Below are 22445 nucleotides of genomic sequence, written 5' to 3' on the forward strand. Positions count from 1 at the left end.
CACTACAAACGCAAGCCAGCCACATCAGCAAAGACCAACAAGCAGGCCTCACAGTGTCCACTTCAGCAGAGAGAGAGAGAAACCCTTTCCAAAACACAAGAGTGTGTTATCCCGCTGTTCGTTTGTCTGCCTCTGTTTATACTTCCTCATTTTTATGTTGAATTTATGTTGTGGGGAGACCTGTGTCTTGGTGTGAACATGGTGTGTATATTGGAAAGGTCCTCGCACCATTTAACATGCTCATATTTACTTGTGAACTTTTGTGGGAGTGCACATGACACGGTTCATCTGTCTCGCTCTTTCCATGCTTTGTTTTTACATGGCATGCTGGGAATTGTTGTTGTGTTTGGTTTGTGACTCCTCAGCAAGAGTCTTCATTAGATAATGAAGGGGAACAGTATTGGTGGTGGGAAGGTGAAGGTCAAAATACACACGCATGACTGATCAGTCAGCCGTGTTGAGCTCTGCATACTCTGATGAGTCAGCAAAAACAACGGCTGTATGTTTTCTGGAGGGGAAGCTGGATGTCAGTTTCTGCTTTTTCTATGTTAGATTTGCTTTGAGCTGTGCCAAAAAAAACTGTTATTATGTTTAAGTTTTGAAGGCAATTTCTGTATTTTTAGCAAAATAAAGTGTGATTTAGCTGGATTTTTCCATCAACTGTCTTTATGTGAACATATGCAAGGGGGAATTGCAAGATTACACAATAAATCGAGCACTAATAACTCTAAGATAAATGATAGCATTCCATTCAAGTAAAATAGCTATCTAAAAGTAATTTTATATAGAATAAAGTAAGATGAATAGTTAAGAAAGGGACTTGATCATAAAGGGTCTAAATATAGAGGGTGTCATAGGCCTACAGTATGTTGTATAGATTGTAAAGCCCCATGTGGCAAATTTGTGATATTATATATCTTATATATATTTTATATATATATAAAAAATTGAATAAGTAATAGTTCAGTTCAAAATAATATCAAATGCTAATAGTTAGGCTTAACTAAAATAGAAACACAGAATTCACGTTTAGTTTCAACTCTTTTCATTGTATTGGTCGGTCAGTGATAATTGTTGTGATTGGCTGAAGATGAGGAAGAGAACCTGAGAGGGCGGGCACAGACGCAGAGCGCGGAGGGAAGGAGCGAGCGTGAGAGAAAACATCACGAAGTCGAAAAACCAAGATAAAATATCAGCAGTGTGTTAAGACCCCAACACTATTTTACCTAATTTCACTTAATTAGGTTGCACGTTAGTGAGTCTGTGTGTATTTTTAAAGTCTGTGAGTTACTTAAAAATGCTTAGCTGTTGGCCGCTATGCTAGCCGAAGTAACGATGCTAACCGCATAGCTAGGCTGCTAACAATAGTTTCTAGAAGTTAATTTATGTGGCTACTAAAAAAAGTGACCCAAGAATGAGTGTGAGCTTGGACCCAACACAGTATTCAAGTTCAGATGGGCCCCACGGTGACCAGGAAAGCTGTGTGGGCTCTCAGATGAAGACACCCGTTGGACTGATGAGATGTTAGATAGCGCCATTTGTGACCAGAAAAGCCCTTGGGTGCCTCTGAGGAAGATTTCAGCCTGCTGTCACCTTCTACTCTCCGACACAAGTCGTCTCTCCAGGACAGTAACAGAACTGTAAGTTAAAAATGTCATCCCTTTTCATTGCTTACAGTGAAATAGTGTGTGTATAATATCTATCTATCTATCTATCTATCTATCTATCTATCTATCTATCTATCTATCTATCTATCTATCTATCTATCTTTATGTATTACGTTATTATTTTCCTTTTAACAATGTTGTCTGGGGTCAGTTATTTTAAGTACTGGTAAACAAGCCTGAGTTTAAGTTGAATGGACATTGCTGTTAGCAGGTTGTAATAATTTCACTTTATAGAGGAGAACTTTCATGGTAGCTACCTTGAGATACAAACTAAAAAGCCACCAGCATTCTAGTCTAAACTCTAGGGGCTGTGCAAAAAAATCGATTCACGTTCCAATTGCGATTCAAACTCTACTGAAAAATCGATTCATGGAATTCCAATAAAAAAAAAAAAAGTAACTACATTTACATACTGTGAATTGTTTTTTTTAATCGAGAATCATTTTTGAATCGAAAATCGATTTTGAATCGAATCTTGAGCCTAAAAATCGATATTGAATCGTGACATTTTCAGAATCGTGCACCCCTACTGAACTCAGTCCACTGCGTTTTAGGGGCCTTTCACACCTGCCTCATTTGGTTCGGTTGAATTGCGCTAGAGTTCGTTTTCCGCTCTAGTGTGGTTCGTTTGGGCAGGTGTGAATGCAGAAATCCCACTCAGATGTGTACCAAAAGCGGGCCAAACAACCTTACCAAGACCTTCTTGAAGGGCGTTTTCACACCTATAGTTTGTTAGCTTTTCTCCGAATCTGTTGATGAGTTTGTAAACCTGGGGCTATTTCCCCTTGGTTGGGTTTCGTTTCACACCTGGTAAAATCCAGTTGATCAAAATGCGTCATTACAAATCATGCAAGAACGTTCACTCCTCTTACAGTTAGCTACAGTTTGCATGTTCTGCCGCATCGCCGATTGCTTAGCACACCGGACAACAGGAGACCTTATCTCAGACTTGTGGAGTTTATATAGTTGCTGTGGTTCGAGGTCGGATCACGTTCTCACCACAAACGGACCGCTCCAGAGTTAGATAAAAAGCGTTCTGAGACCACGTTATCAAGCAGGTCTCGGTACTCTCGTTTGGTCCGCTTTTGGTGGGCATCCGAGTGCGATTGCCGTGTTCTCACTTGCCCAAATGAACCACACCGGTAGGGATGGGGATCATTTCTTTTTATTGATATTGATACCATTTTTGAGACTGACGCATCAGAGTCTTTATTATCGTTATCGATTCTTTTATATTATTTGCTGGACAAATTCTTAACATCTTAATATCTTTTTTTTTTTCAGTTATTTTTATTACCATTTTCAAACAGGTTCATACAATTCACTTAAATATATACAATTTGTATATGTATGCATATAAACAGAAAACAAAAAAGAAACGTTAAGAGAAAAAAAAAAAAAAGGGAAAAATCCTGCACATACCTGAAGTATTAAGTAAAAATATATCAAATCAAGTATTAGGAGGAATGTCCAAATTTACTTGTTGTAATAATTAATAAAAGGTTGCCAAATTGAGTAAAATGTTTGTTCTTTTTTCCTGAAAGAATATTTAATTTTTTCCAATTGTAAAACGTCTCTAAGAAGGTTTTGATGAGTAGGAGGAATTTTATTTTTCCAGTTTAGTAAAATTAGACGTCTGGCTAGCAACATCACAAAACACAATACATTAATTTGTGATCTGTTCAAATGTACGTCTGCAGGTACAACACCAAATAATGACATTACTGGATCTGCTGGGAGTCTAACATTAAAAATTGTTGACAAAGTCTCAATTATTTTAGACCAATAAAGGGTGATGTGGGGACAGTTCCAAAATGTATGTGACAATGAAGCAGGGGCATAGCCACAACGTTCACAAGAGGGGTCCACTCCCGGAAACATCCTGGATAGTCTTTGTTTGGAAAGATGCAATCGGTGCAGGATTTTAAACTGCAGCAGGCCGTGTCTGACACAAACTGAAGAGGAGTGGACCTGCTCCTGTGCTTCGATCCATTGGTCGTCAAGTCTTCACTCCAAGCATCCCTTATATGGTCAAATGTAGTTGTACAATCTATCTGTGAAAGGTAACTATATATCCTAGAAATAGATCCTTTTTTAAGTGGGTTGTTCAGTAATACATTGTTCATAGGACATACTTCAGGCTGATTGGAACATCTTAATATCTTAACAGAACTATTATTGCTTTTATTGCACAAACTGTGAGTCCGTGACTGTTAGATTTCTTCTGTCACTGTTTTTGTTTTAACCCTCTGAGGTATTTTTGGTCATAGCTAACTATTCTGCCCTCGGGTGATTCCTCTTCACTATATACGATCTTTGTTTCATCGGCAATGACGGACCAGCCTTCCATTGGTTGGCAAGACGTAAACAAGCTTTTGATTGGTCAGAATGGTCTCCCAGAGCATCATGGGAAACACAAAATGGCGGTTGGCATCAAAGCTAGTGGCGATAAACGACCGAAAATGTATTGATTATGGACATAAAGTGTATCAATCTTAGATGTAACAGTTTGGATTAACTGCAGATAGAGCCCGAAAAACGATGCCGTTTTTTGTCGTATACGACAAGCCCGGGCTCATAGGGTAACGAGCTGATTAAGCGGCCCACAGAGCGTTGCTGTCGGTAGCCAGTCCCGCTATGTTTTGAATGATTTTCGGTGGGGAGGCTAGTCTTTACCTGTGGTCTTTATGAAATACACAATGTGCTCGTCAATCAGTTTTCCAGTAAACACTTTTTACTCTAGTATGATTCAACCGAACTAAATGCAGTAGGTACTGCATACTGCATTTGTCTGTAGTATGCAGTAAGTGATATCGAAAAAGGCCAATGTCTGAAAAAATATTTATTTGAAATGAGCCGGTTTGACCATAAGGATGCAAGAAATATAAACCAGTCCAAAACACAGGACCTTCATCCTGTATTTACTTTCTTGCTCCGGCCCCAGACACATCTGACCAATAAGGTCGCTGGTAGTGATGTACCGTATATAACCGAATATAAGACGATCCTGAATATAAGACGACCCCCCCCGTTTTCCAGACTTATTTTTGGGAAAAAAAAGAGATTTTTGTGGAAAAAAATCTGGTTTTCAACAGAAAATAATTTTATTGGAAAATTCTGGTGATAATTAATTGGAAAAAAACATTTTAACACCATTCATTAAATATTTGGATTAATTTGTCACAAAATAAAGTGCACTCATGTCAATGAGTTCAGAAATGAATGAATGAATGAAAAAATGAATAACCTTTTCACAAAAATGCAATAATTATGAAGGCCTATGTATGTATGTAATTGTGGTACTGTGACAATAGATAGAAAATAACTATCTGCTTTTAATCAAACACATCTGACATTAAAGTCTTGAAACAAACCAAACTGTGGGGTTGCAGTAAGAACAGCAGTGCAAATGGGCCTTTATTCTGCACATTAAACTAGGCCTATGCCTCACAGAGATCCCCTGCCTCGCTATGCTCACTCTCACTGTCATCACTATCATGATGCTCCACGAGCCCCTCCCACAGAATGTCATCCTCGCTCCCATCAAGGGCATTTGATATGCAGCATTTCTTAAATCCATGAATGATGCTCTCCTGGCTTATGGCATCCCATGCTTGGAGGATCCAAGTACAGAGCAGATGCACTGCTGGCTTCTGAAGTTTTCCAGTAGGCGTCAGTGAGTGATCGCCTGACCGGAGCCACTCAGTGTACCTCTTGCGCAGATTATCCTTGAATGGCTTGTTGACGACTACATCCAATACCTGTAGCGGGCTTGTCATCCCCCCCGGTATGATCACTAGATCGCCGTTCGTTTTCCGCAACTGAGTTTTGACGGGCTTCGTCAAGTGTCTGCGGAATGCATCCAATACGAGCATATTTCTCTTCTTATGAAGCGCACCGCAGCGCCTACCCCACACTGGGCACGTACGATAATGCCAGCTGGCATCGTCTCCTTCGGCATAGTCTTGCGTTTCAAAATCACATACAGGGGAAGTTTGGTCCCATCAGCGAGACACGCCAACATTACAGTGATTTGTTTTTTTTCATTTTTTCATTTCATTTCCAGTAGATCGCACAATAACTGATTTGTCCCCTTTCTTGGCAACAGTGACAGATGTTGGCATGTCAAAAAACACTGGTGTTTGGTCAGCATTCCCTATCTGATCCAGGGGGTATGAGTGAGTTTTCCTCAGTTTAAGCACATATCGCTGAAAAGACAGCAACTTCTCCTCGAAGTCTGAGGGCAGGCGCTGGGCCAGACTTGTTCTACGACGCAGTGTCAGCCCTTTGCGCCGCTTCATTCGTGTACACCACCCAGTGCTAGCTTTGAATTCATTTGTCGGTATGTTCAGCTCCTTAGCTAACTCCAGAGCCCTTAGCCGAATGATTTCTCTTGTGATTGGCATCGCATCCCGACATTTTTCTATCACATATTCATAGATTCTATCATCAAGTTCTGCAAACTTGCCACTTTGTGGTCCACGGAAAGCTTTCCTTTGGCTGTTGGTATTTTTTAGTCGTTCTTTTTGTGCTCGCCACCTCCGAACGTTGCATTCTGTGACTCCAAATTTTTTGGCAGCTTTGCAATTATTAGACAATTCCCCCTCATTCACGACCATAAGTTTAAAGTTGGCGTTATAACTGTTTCGAACGTGTTGGTGTATTTGACCAACTTTTGAAGCGCTTTTCTCAAGATAATCTCTTGACCTCTCCATGGCAGCACTTTATTGTTTATTTAATTCATAACACTGTCACTACCGGTAATTACATAGCCTATCGTGTTGGCGCCCTCTACTCTTTCCCCCTGCTTACTACCTTTCCCCCCGTGATTTTTCAGCCTATTTTTAGGACAAAAATATATATTATATTCGGGTATATACGGTATTTTGGTACGCTTGGATTTTTCTCTGTGTAAAAGGAAACCGAACCGATTTTTAGAAATTGAATTACCCGGGCAAGGAATCGTTTCAGCCCTAAGTGGAGGCATCTAACGATAAGTGGCAGCATGACATCATTCATTCACAACATTCAATCCCAGTTCTCTTTTTTGGTATGTCAACTTTTCCAACTTGCTAAGTGTAAAAAGTGTTAGTGTGTTTTATTTTATGGAGTCTAGAAAGGTCTTTCTTTACTCTTTAGACCTCCTTTGCCTCTCTGTTGTGTTGTGGTGGCCTCAGTAGCACTTATGTCTTATACACACACACACACACACACACACACTCCTTTTGTTCGCGTCTTTTATGCTACCCCTGCTTGCCATGTGTAATGCTTTGTATGTTTCATCTGATCCACCTTGGATAAGATAATGATAGAGAGAGAGTGAGAGAGAGAGAGAGATTGGGGAGCATATAATGAGAAATGGCCAGAGAGAGCGAGAGAAAGAAAGTGAGGAAAGGAGGTGTTTCCAAAGGTTTGCTAAGCTCATACCTTGTAGCGGAATGATGGATGAGACAAGGGAGGGGAAAAACGGAACAAGAAGTGGGGTGGAAATAAAAATGGGGAAATGACTATGAAAGAAGAGCAAAGGGATGGAAAGAAGAGGGTGTGTTGATGGGAAAGAGCAAGAGGGCATGTGGAGGCCACGTGGACCACAAAAAACATGTTGAAATAAAGAAATTGATAATGCCCTGCTGGCTAGCTGGGGCCAGATCGAGTGCGCGGGAGGGAGGGAGGGTTTGGGATAGGGCTTTCGAGGGGCTATCGGGAGCAGCACATCTGCAAAAGCCATTAAGGAGTGTCTATTTATGCGGTGTGACACTGTGTTTTCTCTGCCAGGCGTGGTTTGGGCCTGCGCTGCAAAACTGGGATCGGGTTTCGTCAGCTTGCAGTGGGGGGCCGTCTCCAGTTGACGTGTGATGATTTAGTCAGGTGTGAGCGTGCACTTTCCAATTTGCAGGGAAATAAATTAGAAGTGATTTTTTATGAGGCCTCTGTCCCAGGCTGTCTCAAGGCTCTCTCTCCCTCCTGCTGTGCACTGTCAGCCCAACTGATGTGTTTATAAAGAGTGCAGCAGTGGGAGTTGCCCCCACATAAACACACACACACACACACACACACACACACACACACACACACACACACACACACACACGCATACAACACATAGGATACACAAAAACACATGTTTACAGACAGACATGAGTAATGCAAACAATGACATGCATGAAAAACACACATATGCAATAACATAGGCCTACATGAAAAACATGTGGCAGCGTCTTTGCACAGAAATACAATTTTGCATACTGCACACACTGTCACATTTTACATGCTTTTTATACATGTTTGCTCCTATGAAGTTGGGCAGTAGTGGAGAGATTGAAATTGAATTCCCATTTCATTTTTGGAAACTGTTACCCTGTAATATAATTATCAAGCAGAGACAACGGCAGCGAAAACAACAAGAGGAACAGAAACCTCAACTGCAGCTAAATAATGTGTCCTCGTCTCATCCTTATTACAAACAGTTCCTCTGGCTGGGCAGTGAGCCGCATTTAGGCAGTGTTACTGAAACAAATGGTGCAGTAGCTGCTCTGGATCATATTTAAGTAAAAACAGAGAAACACAGGTGTGTTAGTGGTAGAGGACACAGAGCAGAACAGATCCAGGCAGAGATGATGGTTTTCTGAGGCGAGGGAAACATGTTTGAGCTCCACTGGGGTCTAGAAGCCGGAAACCCAAATCCCATCTGACCTCTGACCCCTGTTTGGTTCCCCTGCTACTGCTCCCACATATGGCTCTGGCTGCCTTTACTAAATCACTGCCTGACTTGTCCTGTCTGGCTGACTCTCTTCATGCATGTTTTTTGCGCCAGAGATAACTCTGGCCCAATCCATGCTTTGTTGGACCATTTAAATGACAGGTAATCACAAAATAAAATGCTTTTTAAAGTGTTGAAGTTGAAGCTGAAGTTATTAGTTCTCAACAAATGACGCCCCCACTTCCATCCAATATATGAAATATGGAAGCTATTTGATATATTATTACAATATTTATAATGACTGGTCAGCAAATGCCTTCAATAGCTAAAAGAAAGCAAATTCTTTCCCATTAATATTCGGTATCCAAAACACACTGGATGCTCACTGAACTTCTCCTGCTTCATGGTTGTGTTCACCTAGCAACAGTGAACACAACAGCTGAGGGCTGCTTGTTAGTGCAAAGATTTAGATTCTGTATCCTTTAGGGCTGAACGATTTGGGGCAAAATGGTATTGTGATTTTTCTGCCAGATATTGCGATTCTGCTAAAGTTCAATATTCCCCCCTAAAGCATGTCATGGAGCATTATAACATTAGACACCATCAAAACTGCTCTATATTCTTATGCAAGTATGAAAACAGAGATATGTATTGCAAGCAATAAGTGTTTTTCTTTTAATAAGCATGGAACATTGAATCTGTGATATGTAACATTATTCCAGCATGTACAGTATCTTATGAAATAACAGTAAACATAATAATAAAGAGGAATAAAAAATGTTAAACCAAACATTCAACTAAATATTGCACATTTGATTTATCGCGGTATTCACGATTAGCTAATCGCGTTCTTTCAAATCGCGAGTTTGATTTGAAAACGATTAATCGTTCAGCGCTAGTATCCTTGCGCACCTGTGCACAGATCTCTGATATACAAGTTGATCACTCACAGGTACAACACAGTGGCCCTCATTTACGAAACCAACGTACGATAGAAAACGAGGGTAAAACCGGCGCATGGTCATTTCCACGCAAAGGTCGGCATTTAGCAATATGGACGTGAGCGGAGGCTACGATCAAATCTCACGTCAAGTTTAAACTGGGTTTGCCTGGCTCTGACTCATGAAAAAAAACATGAGTAAAATAAAAGACACTGCATAAACTCCGCTACTGTGTTTATTTAAATATAGGTACACTTACTTGTAGGCCTCAGAGATTGCAATATAAGCAAGTAATATTACTATTAGGACTATAGCATATTATGTCAAGGATGTATAAATTAAATAAACTTCAGCTGGAGTCTACTATTTACTACGGCAACGCTGTTGACCGCATCAGTGATCTCTTTCCATTCCGCATTCTTTCTTTTAATACCAGTTTTCAGGCGGCCAAATAGTACACACGTTGACGCACGCAAATGAACCTGAGATATCAGGGTTTCAATCTCCACCTCTAAAAAGTGCCGCTTCTCAGCCGGATTACGTCTCGCAATGTCGTAAATTGTAGGGGCGAGGCCTCAAAACCGAGAATATTTTGGGGCGTGATATTTAAATTACGATTGTTTCCAGCCGCTGCATTTATCAATGTACGACCATTCTTACGCTCTGATTGATGTGATACGAACATGAATCACACGTGAAGCGTCATATCTGCGCTGTTTTCTACTTTGGGTTGATAAATGAGGGCCAGTCTGTTTCAAAAAGGCAGCAGCATCACTGCTACACATATGTAAACTAGTGTGTTACTGCTGTTGTTGATAAACACATCTGGTCTTGTGTTTTTAACAGGCTGGAGGATGATCCAAGTTTCACTCGGTTACTTACCTTTTTAAAATGGGGAAGTTGATTTGTTGCCATTAACCAAACAGTTTATCATGTGGAAGCTCGCTGGTCACATGGATGCACATTTTCTGTGGCACCTGGTCCTTATAGCTCTGTGTGCGTAGCTACTGGTTAAAGGTGCAGTAGGTAAGACTTATAAAACTAACTTTCTGTCATATTTGCTGAAACTGACCCTATGTTTGAGTAGAACTACATCAAGCAGGTAATAAAAAAAAAAAATCTGGCTCCTCTGGCACCATCTACAGCCTGTAGTGCGATTTGCAAAAATCCACCGCTCCCTGATCAGATGAACCAATCATGGCCAGGGGGTGTGTCTAACTGCGGGTCAATCACTGCTCATTTACACGCATTCATTCTCCCTTGTCGGGGGAGGGGCTTAGGAGACCGTTTTGGGCTTTAGCAGAAAGGGGGGAGGGACTGACAAGTTGTCGATGTTCACATTTTTTGGCTAAGTCCTGGATCTTCACAATTCTACCTACAGCACCTTTAAAGAGTTAATACTGAAAATACAGAAAAAGATTTTGTTTTTACAAAACCTGCTGATATATACAGTGTCTGTCAGGTGTGTGCACACTTGGACATAAATATGGGCTAGTACAGGCACTCAGGCCTCATTTTCCAGATCAGCAACATTGACCATTATAGTGCTTTATTTTAATGTGCAGATGGGTGATATTACCCTTAAATAATCCCCCACACACACACATGTCTGACGGTACTGTACAGGGAGAATTTTATACAGGTTTGTGGCTGAAGTTGGATGTGCTTCATCAAATCTTCTCTGTTCACATGCAGGCACTGGCACTTTGGGGTTTGGAACTTCATTTACTGTAGGCTGAAGAATGAAATCTCATCTCATCACCACACCACAATGACATTTAAACTGAAAACACACTGCCTCGTCCAGTACCACAATTGAAAAACATCCAGTTTGAATGTCAAAGCAGAGGTATTTCGACTTGAGAGTGTACATCAACAGACTAAACAGTATGATGCCGAATCCATCAGGGTTAGTGATACAGTTGATGTGTTGCACTAAAATTAGAGAATGACCTAGTTACTAAATGAATCCAAAGTTTCTTTTGTTACTAATTATTTTAACATTGTGACAATACCAAATTGGTAAAACACTAAAGGTTAAATTAGTGTGCTGTAATATTACAGGTAGGGATTTACACAATAATTGATAATTATTGCATGTTGATGAATGTTTCTGAGTTTAATACAGTCCATTAGAAAAGTATAACCCATTTTGTTTACCAAGACTCAATGCTTCATTGAGTCAGTTAATGATATTTGTACTTTGACTGTGTCAAAGCAATTAGATACTGTTGTGAGAAAATTTGTTATTGCTGTCTCAGTAATTTAAGAGCAATGATTGTCATATGACAATTTTGGTTTGTAAGGATTATGGTGGTTTCATCTTTCCCTCCTTTTTAACCTTACTTCAGGGCTCGACAGTAACGGGTGCGAGAGAGATTGCGTGAGATTGGCATGGTTTTATTTCAGTTAGCCTAATAGCTGGTTTGATTTGCATTGAGAGATGATTTTATGGAAAGTACCCCATGCCAATCTCTAGATATGGTGAAGGGTATGTGATGATGCTGCGCTATTTTAATTCCAAAGGTCAAGGGAACTTTATCAGGATGCATAGTGTCCTGGATCCATGAAATAACTGGCCTTTTAAAAATAAAAATCTTCCTGCCTCTATGGGAATTTAACATAGGGGTGTACTTACTTATGCCGCATGTATTTTAAGGAAGAACATTTATTTATTGACGATACATTATTAATTCACAAAGAAAATTGATGTCCTTAAAGATTGGATTTTTCTCATTTTTTTAATTAAGTCATTAAGATCAATTTGCAAAAGATGATTTTTTATTCCTCTTTTTAGTCAACGTTAGCATGAGTGTCCTAATTTTTTCACATGACTGTATTGCAACACTTTTGATATATTGCGATAACGATATTGAGTCAATAGATCTTGCACCCCTAGATATAATATTGCGCAACGTGATATTGCGATAACAACATTGAGTCGATATATAACTTGCACCCCTACTGGTCACTGCTGTTGTTGGAAAAACAAAACAGATGGGACTAAATGTTGCGTTCACTGTTAAACTGGTAAACCTCGTGGTGCATTCAAAGTTATTGTAAAATACCCTTTTCTCATCTGTTTTTGTCTTTTATTAGCAATTTACTGGTGAAAGAAGTTATTGTTAAGTTATTATTGCATTTTTAATAATCATTTAAATTCCCCCCTTTTTTTGTGCTGATCGATCTGTGACTCAAAACCAGGATCCGATTCGTGAGTTATGTGATCCGTTGCACCCGTATATGAGAGGGATGGAAAATTATATTACAAGCCATTCTCTCATTGTTTTATTATCAAAATGTGTGGTATAGTTACATAAAAAAACGAATTGCTCCAAATATAGGCAGTTGGAAGTATGGCAACCGTATTGTCAATTTCGGCAACCAAAAGCTGATGCCTGGTTGCCAAGCTGGCAACCACTTTAATAAGTTAAACCCTAGCGTTGAGCCTTGTACTTTGGTTTGGTTTTCTTTGCTGGAAAAGGACAGGCCATGGCATTTAAAATAAGTCCCAAGCATTGGCAAAGTGTTATAATACAATTCTGTAGTTTATTTTATTAAAACCAATTTGAGCAACTTGGACATTTACAATGGAACTTTGAACAGGTAGTCAGTACACAGCCGTCCTCCCCAGGAGAGTTGGTCTGAACTTGCCCAACCCTCCGACACACAGCAGATGAACGAAAGAGATTGGGAACTTTTTACTGAGGGGGTCAAAGTCTCCTTCCTTTACGAGTTGTTACAACATGAATGGGAGTACTGAGCGAGGGAGGGAGGAAAAGCGGAGGAGGGAGGGGGGGAGGAAGGAAGCGAATGGTGTAGTTTTTCTCAGCTATAGCGTCCCTGAGCGAGGTGAGAGGTGGGGGCCAGGGGGCACTGGCTGGGTGGTCAGCATGATCGGCGAACTGTGTGTGTGTTAATAGCTGCGTGTGCATGTAAGAAAGTCGGAAAGAGAAAGGAGTTCTGTATGCTAAGTATCCAACTGTGGGAACAATCAAAAGCATCTCATATTTCCCTCAAAGCTGTTTGATCCTTTTTTTTCTATTCTTATTTTTCAATCAGTTTTCTTTCCCTCAGACTCCTTGCTTCTATTCTTGTGTCATTGTTATTCCATGCAGAGCTTACACATGCACATTCTCTGAGGTTTTGCTCTTTATGGGCTGCAGAATGAGGTGTAGACCAAAATGACTACTCTAATCGAGTAGCCGCACGGGCCCTAAAACAACAGACTGCATTTAGCCAATATAACTCATTCCTCTTGACCATAAAATATCCAGGCTTAATAAAAAAGGCATCAAGCACTGAAAGCTTAAGTGTTTCACTTCATAAAGGCTCTTGCTAAGAAAAACGCAGCAAGCAGAGAGCTCCATTTAAGTTTAGAGATGTGGGATGATGCCACCAAAGGAATAGTTTAACATTTTGGGAAATCACTCTACTAACAGTGACAGAGTCACGGCTGTCTTATATGAACTGGTCCAACACTGGTTGAATGTGCATCGGCAGGTCCGTGTTATATACGGACCTGTGTATGACATGGCTGTATCCTCACTGCACTGCATTTTTTGATCACTGGCCCTCTTCCTCTCCTTGCAGCTCTCATACTCTTAGAACTAAAGTTCAGTCCAGTAACATCCAGTAACTACCAATGTTTTTTTTTTTCTTTCTTTCTTTTGCTGTGGCGGCAAAGATTTTTCATCACACATCCAGTCAGTTGTCAGTCATGCTGTAACATACAGTGTTCCTGCAGTGTTCTTTTGATGCTTTGGTAATTCTTATTCAGGCTGCAGCAGCAGTGTGGGCAGCTTGAAGCCTCATTCAAGAACAGCTAGCTGTCATCAGATGCTGCTAAACCTAAACACTAGCAGCCACAGACCCTATGCCTTTTTACACTGTTACTTCACCCCTATTGGTTTCCCACACCAACATTTAGCAAGCACACATGTTCTCGCTCCTTCAGTATTACTCTCAGAAATATTCTTTCAGATCTTCACAGTCAGCTCTTTCTCTTATGCTGGCCACACCCCTTAATCCTTGATCTTCTGATTCGTTTTCTTCTCGTGCTGTCTCTCAAGTGGATATCTCTGTCACATGCACACATGGTAAGTCAGACTACATAAGTTAAACACAGTCAAAAGTGAAGCATTGTAAATTTATTAAGCTTTGATCCAGAGGGCTCATGTGTGACAAAATGTGTTTGTGAGGGGGGAAATCTAAACCTGGCACGAGTAAAGGGATGGATCAACAGGATCAAGCGATGTGGGGCGAGAACATTCATTTCAGATGGCCCGGGCCGTGACGGAATTGGTCCTGCATGCTGTTTTCCACCGAGTGCCGGTGTCATGTTCGCAGGTTCCATGTGTTGTAAAGTCAGAGTGGTTTTGGCACCGGGGTCGACGCCAGCTCCTGTTCTGAGGGCGAACCCCATCCTGCCCAATGCATGGTGGGGCGCAGAGCGACGCAGAGCCAGGCCAAAGGAGTGAAAGTGTTGACAACGCTGAAGCTGGAAACCTAACCCAACCCTGACACTGAATACTCTGTCTGCCACTTCATGTTCCCCTTCACAAACATCAACCCCCTCTGTAGCTGTCTGTCTCCCCCTCTCCCTCTTTGTCCGTCTTTTTGTTTCTCTTTTTATTTGCCCATCTCATGGCTCGAGTTTCCAGATTTTATTGATAATGATGTGTTCGGTTAGAGGAAAAGTAATGCCAAAATTCAGTCTAAAAGTTTGTTTTACTTGCGTGATTTTTTTTCCCCTGACTACTCTTGCACCTTTGCTTCCTTTGACATGGCCTCTCTCTCTGTTACTGTCTGCTGTCACTGTGCTTTACGCAGCACTTTGCGCCATCATAAAAGAAATGCTGTATAACCTTGAGTCATAAAAACTCATAGCATAATATTTGAACTGAGAAAAAAAGTGCTGCTGGTTTTGGACAAATTTCTGTGGCTCTCTTGAGTTGAATGTGCCCATTTTGTCTAAGGCATTATATAGGACAGACAGACAAACAGATGGATGTGACATTTCGGTGTGACTGGCAGTGTCCGAAATTAACTTTTGGACTCACTGGCCAAGTTGGCGGGTAGATGAAAAATCCACTGGCCAAGCATACTTTTTACCGGCCAAAGTTTCTTTTGTAACTTCATTGTTGGGGTTACAAGTCCTGCTGGTAGGGATCGATGTCAATGATTAACCGTTTAACCGTTAACCGACAATAGGATTTTTGACCGATAAGCCTAATATTATCAGAACCCAATATTAATAAAAAAATATAAAGTTTTAAAAAAACTTCTTTTGCATGATAAAAATTTAAATAGGTTATACAATCTATTTCTTAACTGCTAATTCACTTGCTAGTCCTAACTTTGAACCAGTTTTTTTTTTTTTTTTAATAACGTGACAAGGAAACTATATGGTTTAGTTTATGGATGAAGTGGTTAGTTAAATCCCCGTCCGAGTATACCAGGCAGACACACATTTGACAACCTGCAGGTGGAGGCGGTGGAGACACGCTCGGACATAAACGCCACGGGTTGCTGTGGTCAGTCTCGCAAGCGGTTTCAGGAAAGTGGCTGCATGTGTCCCACAATGCACAGAGCATTAACCAGTATAAGCCTACAGCTGTCTGCGGACACGGAGTGCGGAAAATGTGTCAGAGCCTCCCGGACAGGTGAACCGAGACTCCGTTTCCTGCTTGTCGGTCAATTGTTAATGATCGGTTAACATTTAATTTCATTGTTCTATCTTTTGGAAGACTGGCTGCCAAAAATCGGCACTTACTACGATGGTAAACGATATGAGGTAAACAATAGCTATCAGTAAACAGACGTGACGTGATGGCTGGCGTCTGGTGTGTGTGCCAGTGTTTATGTGTGTCGCCCCCCCCCCCCCGCGAAGCCCCCGACATGCAGACAGCAAAGCAGCAGAAGAAAGTAGCTTCACCTTCGCCAAAATGAAGACATTTACTCGCCATGTGGCCGATAGCCCTCTGAGATTTACTCGCCAAACGGAAAATTTACCCACATTTGGCGAGTGGCGAGTTAATTTCGGACCCTGGTGACTGGAAGGGGAAAGATGACTCCACAGCCACCCCTTCAGATGCTCCTCATTCCTGTCCTCCACCCAGAATGTTTGTCCCTCAGAGGGAATGGAGACAGGTGGGCACCCACAGAGATTCATATAATGAACATACTATCAGACAACCTTAGAGTGCATATTTTAAAGGCAGCAGGATATGGAGTAGAGCAACAAAATAGTACCCTTCAAATGGAAGAAAGTGCATCCTAACCAGCTGCAGTGGGCGCTGTTTTGTCACAGACACTCAGCTCGGACCTCCCTGTTTGACACCTTCCCACTGTTTGATACAGCGATGGGTTTTGATGACTGATAGTGATGATGATGATGCTTGTGGAGGTGGAAATGGTGTCAATCATTTATGTTTACTGGCACTCTAAATAGCTGATAAGAGGCAGCCAGGCTTGGCATCTTTTTCTGCAGTAGCTGCAGATTACTGTTGTTTGCAGTATCAAAATCTGATAAGGTGTGAAATATAACACTTCATATCATGGTTGGATGTGTTTGTGTAACGTGTGTGCAATGAGTTCTACATGACCTTATGTGAGTTGATGCAAGGAGTGAGAAGAGACAGATGGAAGTTGGAGAATGGGACATAGGAGGAGGGTAACAGGGATGGAGTAGAAAGTGAGAAATAAATGAGTTGAGGTAAAGGGGGTAAAAAGAGGGATAGCAAGAGGCGGTCAGAAGAAGGGAGGGTGTGTATGGAGGAGGATAGAGGGAATGACAGAAGAGGAAAGTCAGACAAAGGGAATTTAGTGCTTTCAAAGCTGGGTGATAAAAGCAAAGATCTGGGGACATGAGTTAATGTTTAATAGAAAATAGCAATACGTGCTGTTTCTTATAGATTTCCTCATCATTATAGCACCCACAGACGATGCAACTACCGTACACAGCACAAATATTTTGCATAACATTTACATTTCTCGGAATGAGCTGTAACTCTTCTGTTCTCCCAGTCTAAATGATGATATAATCAATACTGTTCAGTACACATTCAGACCAGGAAACAGCGATCCGGCGATTTGCCGCAGGGTTGTGAGGCGTCCTGTTGTGTTCTTTAACCCCCCCAATGTAGCACAAGTAGACTTCATATTTCACAATTACTATTTTCCGTCCGATCGTTTATAGATCTCGACGTTTCTGACCGCACTTGAAAGCAGCTTCATTTCACGGAGAAAGAGATAAAGAAAAGAGAGTAACTGTGCTTTGTTGTTGCAGGAAACTGTCAGCGTTGAGGTGTTGTTTACTGCGTACTGCAGCCTAAACGCACTACCCCCATTCAAAATGAATAGGCAGACCTGCGTTTTCGCTGCACCGTCTGGGGGCCGACGCTGGCACTGTGAATGCAGGCTTACGCCGGCTACGCAGTGGATGCGTGCTGTGAGCGTGGCGTTTCTGTTGCGTGGCGTTTTCTGCGTCTTTGAACACCAGAAACGTGTCTGACGCGGCGCTGCTGCTGCCAGCCTTGTCTGTACACATGTATGTTTCCCATTAATTTACTGCACTCAAGCAGTAGTATACTTCATGTTAAACATAAATATATGCTGATTTGATTACAGCAAAGACAACGTCGGCAGTATTGACGGCAAAATAGGCTACAGAATATTTTGTTCTGTATTGACAGGTGCAATATTTGAAAATCGATAATTATTATAATTTTTTTTCATTACATTTAACATCAGCATGTCATTTATTAAATGTATTTGTGTCAAAATGACATATAAACATCTTCCAACACGTTTGCGTGTCACGTGAAGTGTCGGTCCTATTTCTAGCAGGCACGCGTTTTCGGTGCAGCTCGAGCCGCGCCCGACACGTGCGTGTCACGCAGGCAGTGTGCAAGCTCTAACCTGTTAACATGGGAGCCGAAATAAAAACGGACACGCCACGCAGCTGACACGCTCACGCCACACATCCTTAGTTGCACCCCAAAATAGCCCTGTTCTCCCCTAATGTACTGCAACTCTTATAAAAACTGTTATGACTCATGTAATATCTAAAAAACGGATACAAACACTTGAGCCCTCCATTATGTGACTACTTTTATGCTTTGGCACACAAGTGGATAAAACATTGGTCACTAATGTGCACTAGCCCTCTCAAATACATACCCATAACAAAGCCGACCCCTGACATACTTCATCAACCTGTCCCTGTTTTTCTGTCCCCCCAGACTTGTATAACGATAACGGTGTCCTATATTCTTCAGTACTATTCAAACTCATTAACACATAAATGAAAACGCACAAACATGATGTGGCATGGCTGTGATTGCCAGTGATTTTGAGCTGGTTTTACTTGTGGTAAATCAATTTAAAGCAAGGTCAACAGCTTTCTGTAGAAGTGTTGGAAAAATAATTAATGCAAACCACTGATTTAGACATTAGCGCTTTTGTAAATCACTTATAAATCAGAACTTTGACCTTGAGCAAATTTGCGCACAAGAGACTTTTATAAACGAGGCTCCTGATCACTCATTGAGCTCGAGTTTGTGTTGTGGCATGGAGAGAGAGACATAACTGCACACCAGTTTGAGATAATCCCCAAGATGGCTCTTCGCTCATCTTACCATGTCCTCCTCTGCCTATTGAGACGTCTCTCCTCACATGTCTGAGGCTCTGCTTTGATTAGCTAATGAGGCGGCGTTACACATGCACTTGTGCCTAAGGATTTGGCGTTGTGCATAAATATTCCGAGGCAGCTGAGGAAAACCTAGTTTGTTTTTTTGGAAATTCTGTTTATTTAGGGATTATCTGATATGTTAGGAAAATGCATAAGAAAGCAAGGAAGTAACAAAAGACAATTAATTGATGAAAGCATTTGGAATGAAATAAGATTGTCTAAATTTCCTAATTTAAAATGATTATAAATTCTTAAAACATTTAAGTTAAAAAAAAAGGCTTATGTCTTAACAGTGATTAACTGTTTATTGTACTGCTTGTAACCATTTTGTCATATTAAGCGTCACTACAGTGCAAAGAATACACACTGTATTTACACAGGTGTGAGTAACAAAAAAAGAACAAGGCTTTAGCAGTGGGGTCATTCAACTCAGCGGCGTCTTGCTCAAAGCAGCGATTATCTGCGATAGGAGGCCCCTTTCTCCCTATCCCTGTGTTAATGTCACCTAGAGGTGCTGTTAGGGCAGGTCCGGCTCTCTGTACTACAGGAGTCTCAATTCACTGCTGCTTCAATGACATCTTCTCTGTTCTCCTCCTTGAACCTCAAAGCCATTCAGTCCAGACATGCTGTCCAGTACACCAACACACAAAATGAAAAACTGAATAACCGAATGCGTTTTTTCCCGATTTTTCATCATTGCATAAATTAAACATTCCAAATCTGCTTTTTGCTATTTTGTCTTGCTTTTCAAAAGAGAAAATCAATTACAAAACTACTAATTTAAAAATATTTATTTAACACTGAACATTTTTTAACATTCAAGCACAATATAACTTCAAATGAATAAATAAGTAAAATAAAAATGTTTGGCCATCTCCATGAATAGACTATATTAGGCTATAACTGTCTGCTGAAACTGAAATGGAATGATACTCTCTATGCCTACAACAAAAAGTGCATTGAAAAGAGGGTGGAATGAATAATCGTCCTAGACATAAGCCTACTTCAGGAAAAGTGGCAGGTTTTTCTTTATAAAAAGAGTAGCTTCTCTGCTTTCTCACCTGAAAGTCCCTTCCCCTGGGCGTCCTCTAGCTCACCCAGTAAGAGCATTCGCCCCATGTTGGCTGAGTCCTGCAGCAGCGCAGGGTTCGAATCCGACCTGCTGCCCTTTGCTGTGTGTCATTCCCCATCTCTCTCCCCCTTTCATATCTATCTGCTGTCTAATAAAGGGAAAACCCCCAAAAAATAATCTTAAAAAAAAAAAAGAAAGTCCGTTCCTTGTTACGAGAGTAGAGTAAGTTAGAGCAAGAATGGCAAGGTGCGTTGCCTGGGTGATGTCAGTGAGCGTGTGGAGCGGGCATTGAGAGTAGAGTAGCCTACGGGTGCTGCTGTGTGAGGGTAAAGCGAGAGGAAAAAGAGAGAGAGAGAGTAAAGCAATGTATAGTGCGTTAACAGTGGACAATAAGACAAGCTTCTCAAGCCACGGTGGCTTCAACTGTCGTTAATGCTGACGCTTCCCGACCCCGGTCTGGCCGGTGACGTGAGATGCAGCGTCTCTCGCTGTCGGCGCTTGTGCGCAGAGCAGACGAGTACCTAGGATCGGCCACACGCCTCTCACTCACTTAAAACTTCAAATTTATTCGGCCCTTTCACTTATTCGGCCAAACACAAAAGTACTCTATTTTGCTATTTTCTACCGAATAATTTCGGTGGCCGAACGTAAGGTGCATCCCTACAAGGATAAAAACAAACCATTTCCCTTAAAGATGGAGGAGAGGTTTATGATGTAACTTGCATTTATTGTTGAAGAGTAGTTGTCAATCAGTGACCATGATTATGCTAAATAATACAACTTCTTAATTTCTTAGTGTAATTTAACTTCTTAACTTTTTAGTGTTGCCTTACCTCACGCTTACCGGGCTTTCACATCTTCGCTTTAGTTCTGAATCTGTTATTCTATACTTAAAGGAGACTTATTGTGCCCTTTTTTAGGTTCATACTTGTATTTTAGGTTTCTACTAGAACACGCTTACATGCTTTAATGTTTAACAACACATTATTTTTCCTCATACTGTCTGTCTAAATATACTTGTCTTCACCCTCTGTCTGAAATTGCTCCGTTTTAGCGCGCACGCACGCACGCACGCACACACACACACACACACACACACACACACACACACACACACACACACACCTGAAAAGGCCAGTCTGCTCTGATTGGCTTGCGAGAAAAATATGGCGCACCTTTGCAAAGGTAGTTCTCAAGCCGTGGAAGAAGGGCGGTGTATTTTAATGAGCCTCCATGTGACATAGGAAGGGGAGCCAAATGTAAATGGCTTGTTGGATTCATGTCTTCTGATTTAATCTGCCCACAAAAATTGACTGTGTTGTCTTATTTCACAGTTTGTGTGTTGACAGGAACCCTAGATACCTAATTGTATGTGCATGAGCACTGAAAAAGTGAGTTGTTCATGATATGTCCCTTTTAAGGTGCAAATTATGCATTTCAAGACACCTTATGCTGTGTTCAAAAGGAACTTACGAGTTTGTGACGTGAAGTACAAAATAAGCAAATCATTGTGGTTAACTTTTGAAAGCACTGCTTCAAGGCAACTGACCAACATAAAAGGAGACCATAAGAACTCTCCTTGTTCTCTATTTAAAGCCTTTGTTAAGATTACAAGACAAATTTTTCTGCCCTTTGATCAAGATAAAAACTGTTAAGTATAAAGGAGCATGCTAACAGTAGACCAACATGCACAAATAGAAGGAAACAGAAGACAAGAATATGGTATTAAAGAGTATAGTGGGGACATAGTAAAGGAACACATATGCTAATGTTATAAACACAAGCATGTGTCGCAGCTCATGAACATAGCACTTTCAGAAAAAAAGTATACCTCAAGTTGTGAATGTCACAAAAAAATCTTAGTGTTTAGGATTGAGTCTGTAAACCCGTCATCCTACAAGAAGAACGGGTGAAGTTTCTCATTCAAATTATTAGGATATCCAAAAAGCCTATGTGTTAAGGAGAAACAATGGGTGAGAAACAATAGAAACACATATTATATATATAAATATTCTATAAGAATGGAAAAAAAAATCTCTTCATATTTGAAGTAAGATTTCCTCTCTACTCTACTGCCTCAGATGCTCTTAGAAATGAAGAACTTACAAAAAACCCTAAAAGAGAAAATCTCAAAATCTCAAGCAGTCTGGCCACACACACACACACACACACACACACACACACACACACACACACACACACACACACACACACACACACACACACACACACACACACACACACACACACACACACACACACACACAGAACAAGAACAAGAACAACAGCTTATGGTGGAAGTAGGTTGGCAGGAGGAAGAACAGGGTTTTACTGCTCTGACTAAAATAAAACATGAGGACTTTGTGGCCCA

The 22445-nt window shown here is 41.0% G+C and overlaps 1 long non-coding RNA gene across 1 annotated transcript in view; it reads left to right on the forward strand.

Moving 5' to 3' along the window:
• Nucleotides 1-1136: 1136 nt before the first annotated feature.
• LOC120565067 overlaps nucleotides 1137-22445 on the forward strand; it is a 55567-nt gene continuing 34258 nt past the window's right edge. Inside the window, exon 1 of the long non-coding RNA XR_005640189.1 lies at nucleotides 1137-1640. This is a non-coding gene — a long non-coding RNA (uncharacterized LOC120565067). The remainder of the gene's footprint in view (nucleotides 1641-22445) is intronic.

The sequence above is a fragment of the Perca fluviatilis genome, chromosome 9 (assembly GCF_010015445.1).
Source record: "Perca fluviatilis chromosome 9, GENO_Pfluv_1.0, whole genome shotgun sequence".
Taxonomy (NCBI): domain Eukaryota; kingdom Metazoa; phylum Chordata; class Actinopteri; order Perciformes; family Percidae; genus Perca; species Perca fluviatilis.